This window comes from Parasteatoda tepidariorum, chromosome 7 (genome assembly GCF_982258835.1).
Source record: "Parasteatoda tepidariorum strain Cologne lab strain chromosome 7, Ptep-v5.0, whole genome shotgun sequence".
Lineage (NCBI taxonomy): Eukaryota > Metazoa > Arthropoda > Arachnida > Araneae > Theridiidae > Parasteatoda > Parasteatoda tepidariorum.
In genome coordinates, this window is record NC_141761.1 from 60,477,029 (window position 1) to 60,490,686 (window position 13,658).

Genomic DNA, 13,658 nt, shown 5'->3' on the forward strand with positions numbered 1-13,658 from the left:
AAAACATCAATAAAAAATTAAAAAAGAGGTATTTTAAAATTTTAAAACTTCAACAAACGACATTTTTTTAAACATTTTAGATGGATTTCGAAGACAGCGGATTTCGTCAATCAGCGGCGATAACGTCATATTTTTGATATTTTTGAGTTTACATAAATTAATTTATTTAATTAACTTCTAAATTTCATAACAATAATTTTAATCCAAGCATTTCTTTAAAAAAGAATCTCTGATGTGAACTTAATTTAACTTTCACTACAATATTGAACTGACTATAAATTATCAAATTCTTATTGACTAAATAATAATTTATTGCTCAAATATACTCGAGTGTTTTGAATAATTAATCTCTAAGCCACTTGTTATAATCTACTAATCTGTGAGCAGCGAACTAGAAGACAGAAACGCTTAGTAATTTAGAGATGAAATTACGTATTAACGAGCCGATGACAATCTTTCTAACTCATCCATTCATTGATTGCCTCCTCGTTAAACAGAAACACTTTCGTAATATCGGTGGTGACAGTCACGTGCAGCAACCGAAATGTTCTCCGGTGAAAGCACCACTAGAGGGACAGTGAAAAAAAGGCGAATGCGCTTATAATAGAATTCAACCGGCATCAGATACGGGTGCCGTTATCTTGGCGATATTGTTTGTTTGGCGGCCAATTTCATTATTACCAATTGTTGAGCGAGAGATTAAATTTTGGACAAAATTGAAATTTGATAAATATTAATACGGAACGATATCTAAATATTATTCATGGCTTGAAAAGTTGTGATTGCAATTTATTTTCTGGTAAGTGTTTAAATTCTATTTTTATGTGATTTATAAAAATTCAAATTATGTAGTTATATTTTTGCAACGCACTTTTTTGTTTCAGTTAAATAAAATGTCACAATGTTTCACTATACTGGGAGGAAAATATACAACGACGCAACAAAATTGAAATATTTCATTTAAAGCACATAATTTAAAGTCTGTCAATTAATTCTGATCTAAGCAACTTTTGACCTGCTATTCGCTGTAATAAATATCTTAATCCAACTTAAAACTTAAAAAAACTTAATTTTTTCTTTAGAATTTTTAAATTTGATTAGTAATTATTTTTAAATTATTTGTATTTAAAGAAGTGCCGGAATGTATGTTAAAATAATAATTTAAAGTAAAATTAATTTTTAAATATGAGTATTTATTTTTTTTAATAAATACTCATGCGCTCTTACTAAATCATTTTCCGATAATAAATTCTTAAATTTTATGTTCTGTAGTATGGGCATTTACTCCACACAACGTTTTATTTACTTTAAAAAAAAGTTTGGTACAGCAATTATTGAAATTATTCTACAAATTTTGTTTTACACCGTAAAAAATAATAAACTATGAGATATATTAAAAGAAGAAAAGACTTAACAGTTAGAATTAGAAAATAATATTTGCATCAACTTTAAAGTACAATTAAAGACATATATTATTTTTTAAAAAAAGCATATTTAACATAAATTAAGAAGTATACTATAAATATTAAAATAACTAATAAATATAAATATAAATTATCATTTGATTAAATGCGTTATTCAAAACGAATACACGCGTCATTATTTGTGGATTTATTTATTTGTTCATTTAATAACACCTGAATGGTGAAATTTTAAAAAAATCATCGTTTTAGATTTTCATTTCTCAAGAGCTAATCAACTGATTCCATTAATTTTTTTTTTCATTTGCTTTTTTCTTTAATAACATTGTTTAAATTAATGTAAAACCTTGCATACACCAACTTTTTTCTACCATTAAATTAACTAATATGAATAACATAAATATAAAAAATTATTTTATTATCTAAGAATACCTTTGAATAAATGAGTAATCATTAATAATTGAACTAATCACAGTAAATTTTTAGTTCTAAAATAGAATGAAAATATTGCAAAATACGCGAAGAATGAAATTAGCATTAAAGGGATCAAACTTTCAACCATTCTTCTGACATCATGCCATACTTCTCAGATTGCGTCAGTGTACTGAAAAGAAAATAATCCTCATCAAAACAACCAGATATAAATAAATATATCATAAAATTTATCTTGTTTCTGGTTCTGTGGGATACACGATGCAAACAGCTCGATAATTTTCACCGATACGCATGGTAATGATTATGGTAGAATTAAAAATGTTTTTAAATTCATGATAAAATTTAGTAAATGAGTTTGCTGTTGTTGTAATTTATTTACATCGTACTACAGCTGCACAATGAGTTATTAGAGACGGTCTGGGAAGCATCCCTGAGGATGATCCGAAGACTTGCCATCACAATTTTTGTCCCCTACAGAGCGGATGGCACCCCCGCTTCAGCAACCCGATGACCTGAGAGCGAAGTCGAGTGCTGTACGGTAGAACAGTTCAACGAGAACTAATACTGCACACCCTCTGTCCCATCGCAGGCTGATCAAAGTGCAAAGACCCACTAGCACACTGATCACAGCCAGTGATGCTTGACTTCGGTGATCTGCTGGGAACCATGTCTTAAAGATCAGTCCACTGCGGGAAGATAAATGCAAAATTCAATAATTTTATCATGATACTGTAGTGTATCTACCACTACAAAAATTCCATTCCAATTCACTAGTATATCAGACATGTTAACTCGATTCTATGATGGGGTACCTTTTCACAGATGGAAAGATGACATTGTCGATAACTATTCTCCCCAAATCTGTGACCCAGACGTGATGTGGACACGCCTACCTTAGCAGTAACGCCCACTTCGATCTGAACACGCCTAATTTGATTAATGGTCCATATTGAACAATTGAATTTCTACTTGTGACTGCTACATTATCCACCTCCTCGCGCTGTCGCTACTCAGTCTCGATGGCACACACGTCGGCCTGGAGACACTCGACTGCTAATGGCAACACAGGAGCAAACACGACCGTGAACTTAATACAGCTCTCATGATCAGCAAAAGTACGGTGATCTTAATACAGCTCTCCCAGCTTCTCACAAAACAGCAATGAATCAACTAGTGGTGTCCTTTCAACAAATTCTATCACGGATATAATTCTGGTGGGGAGTACTGTAGTGTATGCACTATTGTAGTATATGCACTACAAAAATAAAATTCCAATTCACTAGTATGTAAGAGATGTTAACTCGATTCTATGATGGGGTACCTTTTCACAGATGAAAGTTGACATTGCCGATAACTACTCTCCCCACAATACCTTAGAGCACAGCATGAAAGTAAATTATTCGGTTAAATTTTCCTTTCAGTTTTGTATTTTTTACTAAATGTGTGGTAATAACAACTGGAATTTTGAAAACCTGAATTTCATATCCGAATCAGTTTATGAAAGGCATGAGTACATGCATACCCTCAACACATATGCTCAAATTATTCACACAAAAATAAATAAACAAATAAGTATTTTTTTCTTTTTATATTTTTATCGTATTATTTCCTCTTATTCTTTCTCCGATCTGTAGGGGAGAGTGGGGTCAATTGTAACAGGGTACGATTGTAACAGAGCAAAAATTTCGAGTGTCGGGTTCTAGATTTGGTTCCTAGGTGGCGCACAAGGTGTATTTAATAAATCTAAATGTACACCCCTGCTGGCAACCATTTTTATGTACTTTTGAAAGAGTTATATCACAAAAGATATTTTCACGCTACGTAAGTACTTTTTTCGGTATTAGAATATTATATTGTAACAAAGTAATTTTGTTTAAACAAATAAAAATTATTTACCGAATATGTAAGTGGACACCTTAATTAACATTTCAAAAAAAAAAGATTAGTTTTGTTAATTAACTAGCATTGTTTTTAACAAATGTAGCTGAAATGGCGTCTTGGGGACAATTGTAACAATAAGTAAAGGGACGATTGTAACAGCTGAAAATAAATAATCTTATGTTTACAAACCATTACTTGACTCTTTAAGAACCACCAATAGTTTCCTTTTTCATTTATATTATGTTGCATGTGCATTATTTTATTTGTCACCTTTCACAGCACAAATTAAAATTTTTAACCCCTTAAAGTTAAAAGTTTAACCCTTTAGGTCTCCACTCATTATTATTTTTACTCCTAAAATATCACTACTATTTTTATCAATAAAAAATATATCACAACTATGATAATATGTATAATTAACTATATTTTAGTTGAATTTATGAACTGTTACAATTGACCCCGTAAGTGGGGACAATTGTAACAAGTGCACGACTGTCAAAAATTGTTAATAACTAATATAATAATATTTAAAATAAGGTATTTTTTTTTCTAGTCGATTAACAATGTTACAATTGACCCCACTCTCCCCTACTACTAAATGTTCACATTATATATCAGGCAGTGTTGTTTGAAAATTAATTTTTTGCCGCTTACGAATCAGAAGTCGATTTAGTTACACGAGAAATATTTTCGAGTAGTTTTAAAATTTATAAGAATGCAATATTTGTAATTCAAAATTTTTTAAAGTCGTTTTTCAGCTTAATACTTTGGGCAGCAACAAATCGTGCACTTTCTTAATCATTATATTTTGATACACTTGCATAATCCGCAAACAATAAAATTATTTACTATAAGTAACAAAAGCATAATAAACCCTTACGACATTTATTTCATTTAGTATTCGAGTAAAATAACAATGACATATTGAAAAAATAAAAGGCTGAGAATGCGTGTTTTCAGGAAGTTGGGAAATGCAAATACTTCATAACATATGTCTCATCATCACTTACGCTCAAAGTAAAGGCCATTGACACTAGAGGTTTCCGCTTTTTGTGCATTTTTGCTGAATCTTATCAGTATAAAATTTCTAAAATATGAGCAATATAGTTTATCATTTTAGTTACACTATTATAATAATTTATTATGAAATGCGTGAATGAGCAAAAAAAATGAATGAAAAAATTTTGAAAGCAATAGAATGTTGAAAAAAAGTAGTCTCATAATATTTTATAGGAAAATTAAATAACCTATTAAAAACAAATCATTAAAACTGTCTGTAAATCTATTTATATTAAATAATAAAAACTAGTTTTTTATTTCGTTATTTAAACATCGAAAAATTAATAATAATTATCATTTCTCTTCATATTTCAGTGTCATCATAATTTCAAAATGCTTGAGATATATTAAGGAAAATAAAAATACAGTAAGTAAAAAAAAAAATCTTCGTCCCCTTACTTATTTTCACAAAATAACTAAGTAAATCTGCAACTATTTAATTGAATGAGCTTGACTTTTTTAATAACTCAAGAATTTAACAAAGCACTGTATTTGATACAAAGTGAGCAAATTGAAAAATTGAATACTTGAATAACATTTGACCTAATAATAGAATTTTCAACTACTACACGGAGAAAAGAATTGTGGTAAAATCACCATACTTTATATATTTTTGACACTTCTGGTAAAAAATAAAAATAAATAATAATAAATAATAAAAAAATATAATTTTGGCTAATAAAACTATAATATATATTATTTAAACCATTTATTTGGTAATTTTTCTGTTCATATGGTAACGGTTTTAGTTCTGGTTTACGGAATTAATAGTTCTTTTCACAACATATTAAATAAAATATACTAAGCAGAAAAGTAAGTTTAACCGAATAAATGGTTTTCATACCATGCTCTCTCATTATGATGAAATTACCACATTTACCAAATATAATCACACATTATAAGACCATATTTTAAAGTCAGTTTAACCATAATCATTACCAAAGCACTTCCGTAAAAAGTATTGCAAGGAGCTAAGTGACTTCATTGGGCTGGCCTAGTGGATGCGATAACATTCTGGTTGTTTAACCGTATTAGTTGAAAGATATTAATAACGTTTTTCTCACAGCTAATACTTTAAATACCGTTTTTTTATGACTATTTGACTGTTTTATTTTAATATTTTAAAATGACAATTAAATAATTGTCATTTGACTATTTTTCCGAGAAATTTCCTACTGAGTACCGTAATTTTTACAGTGATAATTATCATAAAACCACTGAATCACTAAAATTAAGTTAATATTATTGAAAAATTGCTAGTTAATATTTTACGGTAAAAATAAATATTACGGAAAAATGGATTTTATGAATGATGCACCCAAAGTGCCGGTACTTTATGCCGGTTCTCCTTTACAGCACATTTCAAGTTTTTCAGGAACGTGCTAATTATTTTTATTTTCAATTGTTGAGCAGTTTTTTTTTCAAATCAACTTGATTGTAAAACAAAACCCTATAGTACTTAATTTGAAAGAAAAACCCTATAGTACTTTGTATGGTGTACCCTATAGTATTTGAAAGCAAAACTAAGGTGAATAAGTATCCAAATGTTATTTTACAAAAGATTTTTTTTTTGGATTAATCAATTATTTTTGCTAGGATTAACAACATATAAAAGGATGTACTTTTCGTACCTCAGATAAATCTCATTATTTCATTTGGAACCGATTAAATATATGTACCACTGATCCAGTTAGTACAAATACATTTTTTTGTATACTTTGCGACTCACTAGTATAAATATTTAAGTTACTTATTAAGCTATAAATTTTGAACTATTCCAATAGTACTTTTGAAATTTTCCAATGGTATATTCCAATAGTTATTCGGACTCGATTTATAAGATTCGTTTAATACATTTTATTCATTCTTTACCATTCGTTTTATATACTTTAGCTTATACGGGATACTTGAAATAAGAAAAAATTTTGCATTTAGATCCTAATTTAATCAATCAACATGTTTAGAAAAAAGGAGCTCTTAATGAGTGTTATGCATGTAAACGTATTTCGCATGCATAATACTCTGTTAAAATATTATGCATAATACTATATTAGAGTGTTATGCATAATACTATGTTAGAGTGTTATGCGTAGAGGAACATTAAATTATTCAAATTACAACACTATATTAAACCTTGATATGATTTTATCTTAAGATTTTGTGATGACATAACTGTTTAAAAATGACTATATTTGTTTAAAAAAAATTGATGAATCCAAAACCTTTTATAAACCTTCCTTAAACCTTTAATCACAAAATTTTTATTCGTTGAATTATTACATTTTATATTATTACATTTTATATTATTACATTTTATATAAAAAAAAATTGAGGGTTAAAATTTGTCCTAGGTGAATCCCTCTTTCTTGAAAAAAAATTCCTTGAAATAGTTTAAAATCATTCCTACATATTAGATAATTTTTTAAAAAGAAGACAAATAAAAAAAGTTTAAAAAATGAAATAATTGTCGTCTAAAATACATTAATGTCTCAGCAATACATAACTGTAAAGAATAATTGTAATAATGCATTTCTTTCTTTGTCTTGTTAAATACAAATATCTTCAATACACATTTACAAACAACATACCATTTATGTAACACATACTACCTTCCACCATTACCTTTCGTGACCTTATATCAGGCTTAAGAAACTTTCATATGTAGTATATGCATACTGTTGCATATTATTTTTTTTTAAAAAGTTATTCTTTGAGAATATTCAAACTAAATCACACTAAGTAGCATTCTATTTTACTAACAAGCCATCCTGAAAACAACTTTTTTTGCAAAACCTGAATTTTTTAAATTTGAAAAATTTTATTCGAGCAAACAAGTAATTAAATAACATTAAATTTAAAATTTAATATTTTTTAACAAGATTAATAATTTAAATAATTTTTTTAATAAAATAAAAATAATTAAATGACCTTCGGAAATGAGCCTTTGAAATTTTGTTGATTTTGGCGTAATTATAGGTTATTTTTAAACTGTAATTTTTTGAAAAGAGTTAGCAATAACAGAAATATTTATATAAAATCATATGGGGAGTGAAAGTTAATCACTGGTTTGCAATATTACGTAATATGATAATATTTTTAATTTTCATTTTGGTATTTTTCTTTTTTTTTTTCATTTTCATTTTCTTCAAATCCTTGGAATGTCTTGAGACACATCGGAAAATCATGTCGTAAATCTTACAAATATTAATAAAATTAATAAAGTTAATAATACTTTTTTAACAATATTATTCGCAAACTTCAAACAAATTTTTCTCCCTCTGTTTTTATAAAACCGGTAACTGATAAAAATCTGTTGGTTAGTTTTTAAAAAAAAACTTCCTATTTTTGAAAATCTTGTGCAAAAAACAAGGTCTCAACTTTTTTATTTCCTCTGAATAAAAATAATAATTTTCTGAAAAACAAAATTAAAGAATAGAATTGTTATTGCAATATAAGTTAGTGATTTAGTAATGAGCCATATAATGATATATTGATTATGTTAATCATTTAATTATTCAAATAGAAATTCAATAGTATAGTTGGTTGTATAATGGTATAGTATAGTGGTTGTAGAATTCACTTAGTGAATCGCTCATTTTAGTGATTTACATAGTGATTCAATTAGGAATTTAGTTAGAGATTCCATAATTCATCAGTTACTCATCGATTCAGTAAGTCACCAATTTAGTCAGTGTTCAGTAGGAAATCCATCTAATTTGTAATTCAAATAGTCATTGATTCAGTTGGTTATTTTTGTTTAGATTTATTAAAGTTTGAAACGTTTTTTGAGAAAATTCTATTAGGAACTGATATTTTGAGCTTCAGATATGAAACATGAGCCTTTGATTGGAATAAGTAAATGAGAGAGGGAAACATAGAACTTGTCATGAAACACTCATTCACATAAGTATTTGTCTTCTTGGTTTACACACTTAAAATACAAGGCAATCATTATGCCCGATAACCCCATCATAAAAGACACAAATAAATAAATAAATAATAAAAATCTCTATAAATTTCAGTTATAGAAAATCTATTAATGATCACAAATTTAGTATTTTTAGACCAAAATATAATGCAAAAATTTGACAAGCAGTTATTTTGTTTTAAAGACTAATTTCAAAATAAATAAATAATAGGAAAAAACTAGATTATCTCTCATATAATAAATCATTTTAATCTCAGATGATCATTAAACGAATAGCCGCTCCTTCACAAAACTGCTTCTGTGTCAGTAAGGGAAACTACTTTATTTTCACTGATTCATCTTTTCCCCGAATCGCCAATTCTCAAGTATCATTAATTCACTGATTCGCCCATTCACTGGCTCACTCGCTTCGCCCATTCACTGGATGACATGGAATGCTCTAGTTCGTTTCCTTTGTGTCCTCTTTTTGCAATTCACTCGTGTTATATCAAAAATCATTTATAACAACAATTGTCACTGCAAGGCGAACCTTTAAAAATATACTTTTAAAATCAAAAGTAAACACTCTTATGAAATAACACTTGCAAAATAAAATAATTAAATAAAAAGTTCAAATTCAACAATCGCTGTGTATAAAGTTTCTAGACAATGAAAAGAACGATCGTCACGGAAACAGAAAATATTAGATGAATCTTGCTATTAACAAACGCTTGAAAAATTCAAAATTCTCTCTTCCGTGATTAACAAATGTTTATAAATCCATAAAATCGCGTATGTTTTGATCATGTGGTTGTTACACCACATTAATACTTAACATCTGCTGAATTACCCTAAAAATCATGCTTTACATTTTAAGATCAACCAAATAGTCATTTTTAAGCAACTATAAGGCATTTGGAATTATCACCATGACTTTTATTTAAAAAGAACAACGTTTTTTTGAAAAATATTTCATGCTGTTGGTAAACAATAAAAATTTTGAATTACCCTAAAAATCATGTTTTCCAGTTTAAGATGAACCAAATAGTCATTTTTAAGCAACTATAAGGCATTTGGAATTACCAATATTATTCAAAAAATGTTGTTCTTTTTAAATAATAACCATTATTATTTAAAAAGAACAACGCTTTTTGAATAATATTTTATGTTGTTGGTAAACAATACAAATGTGAAATACGAAGACAATAAATAATTTCTAAACTTTTAACATTTTAAATATTTTTTAATTTTAGACAATTTTGAATTCCCTGAAATTCAATTAGTTCAAATTTAATTAGTTACAATTTGAAAAGTTAAAATTTAAAAATATTTTATGAAAACAAATATTAATATTAAACGTGAAGTTAATATTTGAAACCTTATAATTAATTTTCAACTTGAAATTTTATTTTTACCCAGAAATCATTTTATAAATTAAATTTATTATTTTACCCTAAAATTCTTCTTTTTTTAAATAACTGAAACTACTATTTTACATCTGAAATTATTCAATGAAGTGTTATTATTTTATGTCCGAAATTATTTTAGAAATCAATTCTATAATTTTAATGTGGTATCTGTTTTCAAAATGCAGTCGTTTAAATAAAAGAGTTTGAAACATTCCATTATAAATCAATAAATTATACAACAAAAGAAAAGGGTGTTCAAACAAAAGAATAAAAATACATTGAAACGTTTCCGCATGCCTTTACATTTAAGATAACTAAAATAATGTCCAATAAATATCTCCTCTCTCCCAAACTGGACAATCGAATCACAAAAGGAAAACCAAAGTTTGACTGTAGGTCGCTATGGTAATTTTCATATCCATAGACAGAGCAGAAAATCTTGCCGATGTCCAGCAATTGCTTTAACCTTCGAGGTCCCCACCCTTTTGCTTTGAGGAGGTCTCTTTGCCATTGTCTAAATGACATCTTTTGTGGCAAAATAGGCGGGAACAGCTGGGACGTGATGCCCAATGTTAAACAATTTCAGAAAAAGGGAACGTGAAGAAAATTCTGAGAAGCATTAATTTCCTAGCGAAGATAATGTTTGGGTAGTGATATCACGTATTAAGAAAGCATATCTGTTTAAAGCGTTTGTTATTTTATGTCTAAAGATCTTTTTAAGAACTGTTTCTGCTATTAAAAATGTATTTGATACTTGATTCATTTGGTGAGATCATTCGCATTTGACAGAGAAATTCCCCTTTCACATTGTCTTCATGAAACACGACGAAATTAACTTTCGGAACTGAGCTTTGGTACAGTAATAACCTATTCATTTGTTGAATAAAAGTTGATTGGAAGAATTGTTAATGGAAGAATATATTCGAAAATCCGCCATTTCGAGGATTTCAGAAATTGTGTTATCGTACTGGGGAACAATTTATTTTATTTTCTCCTGCATGATATTTTCTAACGGATATTAGATTCTTTCACATCGTTGATTTCAAATTCGCTATAGGTTTCTTTCTCCAAGCTACGATGTGTTTTTAAATGACATTTCAGTCTATTTTTCGCCGACATATACAATTTAAAGAACGTTATATGCAACAGGAGGTCGCATAAATGTTGCGACAAACTTCTTCAGGGGTTAAGGTACCATCATCAAGATTAAAATTTCATTAAAACTCATTCCCGGAAATGTCGTCATATGCCACAACAGGCACTTTCCTATTTTTCACTGTTTCGTTGTGTGCTGCTGAACAGGTCATAATAGGGAGGCTATCCTAGTCGTCGCGTACGACGACGTTTCCGGGCATGGGTTTTTATGCAATTTTAATTCTGTTGATGAGTCCTAACTACACTAGGTGTTTTTCGTAACATTTATGCAACTCCCTGGTACATATAAATGTCTTTAAAATTGTTAATTTCGACAACAAAAAAAAAATAGGCTAATAATGTCATTTTAAGAAAAATTCCTCTGTAACTTTATGAGCAAAACTAATTTCTGATTTGAAATCTCCACATTCGAATTTGGCAAGATCAAATATTTGTACATATGCAACAAAACTTAACTGTAATCAATAAAGCACATAATTCATAATTTTAATTGTTTTTAAAGTATTGTTTTTTAATAAAATAAAATATATCGATATATTTTTGGGTAACAAATTATTCCGCAGAACAGTATTAATAATTTGTAATATTATTAGTACTGTCGAAAAGGTTTATTCTTATTTGCTTATGTTTCATCCACGTGGTTTATCACAATATTTTAACGAAACTCTCTGCATGCTAATAAAACTATATTAATTCGTTTAAGTTGGACTGAACATAATTGTCCCTCTGACATTATCATTGTATTTTCTTTTATAAATAAAACCAAAAATATTACATGACATTCCTTTTCTTTCTGAGGGTTTTAGAAGTGCATTACGAACCGGAAATAAATTTTTGTTATAAATTAACCAAAATTTTGAACATTTATTATTAATATTATTATTAGAAGAACCAAAAATTATTAAATTTATATTCATAATATTTTTATTCATAACGTTTATTCATAATTATCAAACTAATCTAAAACTGCTTGATTAAATAACACGGGTAAATTTATTATAAGTAAACGTCAATTATTGATTAATTCAAGCAGTTTTAATGATAAGCGAAAACGAAATGACTTCTCTTTACTAAAAATTTCAATTTTTTTTTCTCTTATATTTCGCGCAAATTATAGAACAAAACGTAATGAACATTCGAAATATAATAGTAAATAGTTCCTATCCTAACAATCCATTTCTCACAAGAGATTAGATCTCTTTAAAACAGATGTAACTCAAAAAATCGAGATAGCCTGTACAGTCGTGCCATGTTCGAATCTCTGCTGAGACAGTCAGGTTAGTTTTCTGTCACAACAAATGCCTAAGTTGCAATTTTTCGTAAGGAATTTGAGATTGATACTGACAATTTCTATAAATTTGCTAAAAAATTTGATAAACTTGTTTTTTTTTTTATATTATGATATTATTTATTTATTATTTATTTTCGTAATGTTGAACTTTTATCTTCATTCTAAAAGATACATAATGTCTTAGATACATAATGGGTGCATCAATATATCCATGTATAATACCCATACCATACCATACAATATATACCCATGTATCTTATGGATGCATAATTTGTTTTATAATATTAAATTATAAGAGAAGTTTTTGTCCACACTTGGTCATGACATATGAAAGTCCTTAAAATTTATTATTTGTCACTTACGAAACAATCAAGTAAAATAAAAATAATGTTAATTTTGACCTATAAATATGTTCATGAATAAAAATTGTTCAAACAATGCTTATATTAATTAATATTTGGCATCAGCAACATAATTTTGTTTATTGAGAACTGAACTATATTCCATTTCATACTACTTTCGAAGTCTATTTTTAATATTTACTTTTAAAAAACATCTTATTTTATTAAGTGGAATTTCGATTTCGTTTAGCAAAACAATATTAAATAGCAGTTAAGAGACAGGTCATATCAATCATTTAAACAAAACGCTATAGAGTTTCGACGCATTTTACAACTGCTTCAAAAAGATCCTTATAAAATTTGGCATTTTCAATTTTAAGAAACTTAAAATGTCGTGAAGTTATTTGTTCATTTAAGCTTATCATTGATTAATTAAAAAAATACAAATCAAATGGATGTATTTAAATATGTAATAATCATAATTTATTATACAATATATCCTAAATACTTAAAACAATGCATAAAAACAGTTTAAAGAAGCAATTATAGAACAAACCGGGCAGTAAATAATTCACGCTAGCGCTGAGTGTGTGGTTCTTGCTCACCGAGAGAAAGATGTTTTCCGAACGGTGGCATATTTAAATATGTTATAAAGAATTTTTGAAACCCTCTCCGTGCGGGCTTCCTTTTTAATTGCACGTTATTGATTTATTCAAATCGTAGGAAGCAATTAATTGAACGGAATGGAGTGCAAATTAT

The 13,658-nt window shown here is 27.8% G+C and overlaps 1 protein-coding gene across 1 annotated transcript in view; it reads left to right on the forward strand.

Annotated features, from left to right (window-relative positions):
• Window positions 1-496: 496 nt before the first annotated feature.
• The window catches only part of LOC107437428 (uncharacterized), a 93,366-nt gene continuing 80,204 nt past the window's right edge, over window positions 497-13,658 (forward strand). The window contains exon 1 of the mRNA XM_087167894.1: window positions 497-799. The gene's annotated coding sequence lies outside the window, so the exon portion shown is untranslated. The remainder of the gene's footprint in view (window positions 800-13,658) is intronic.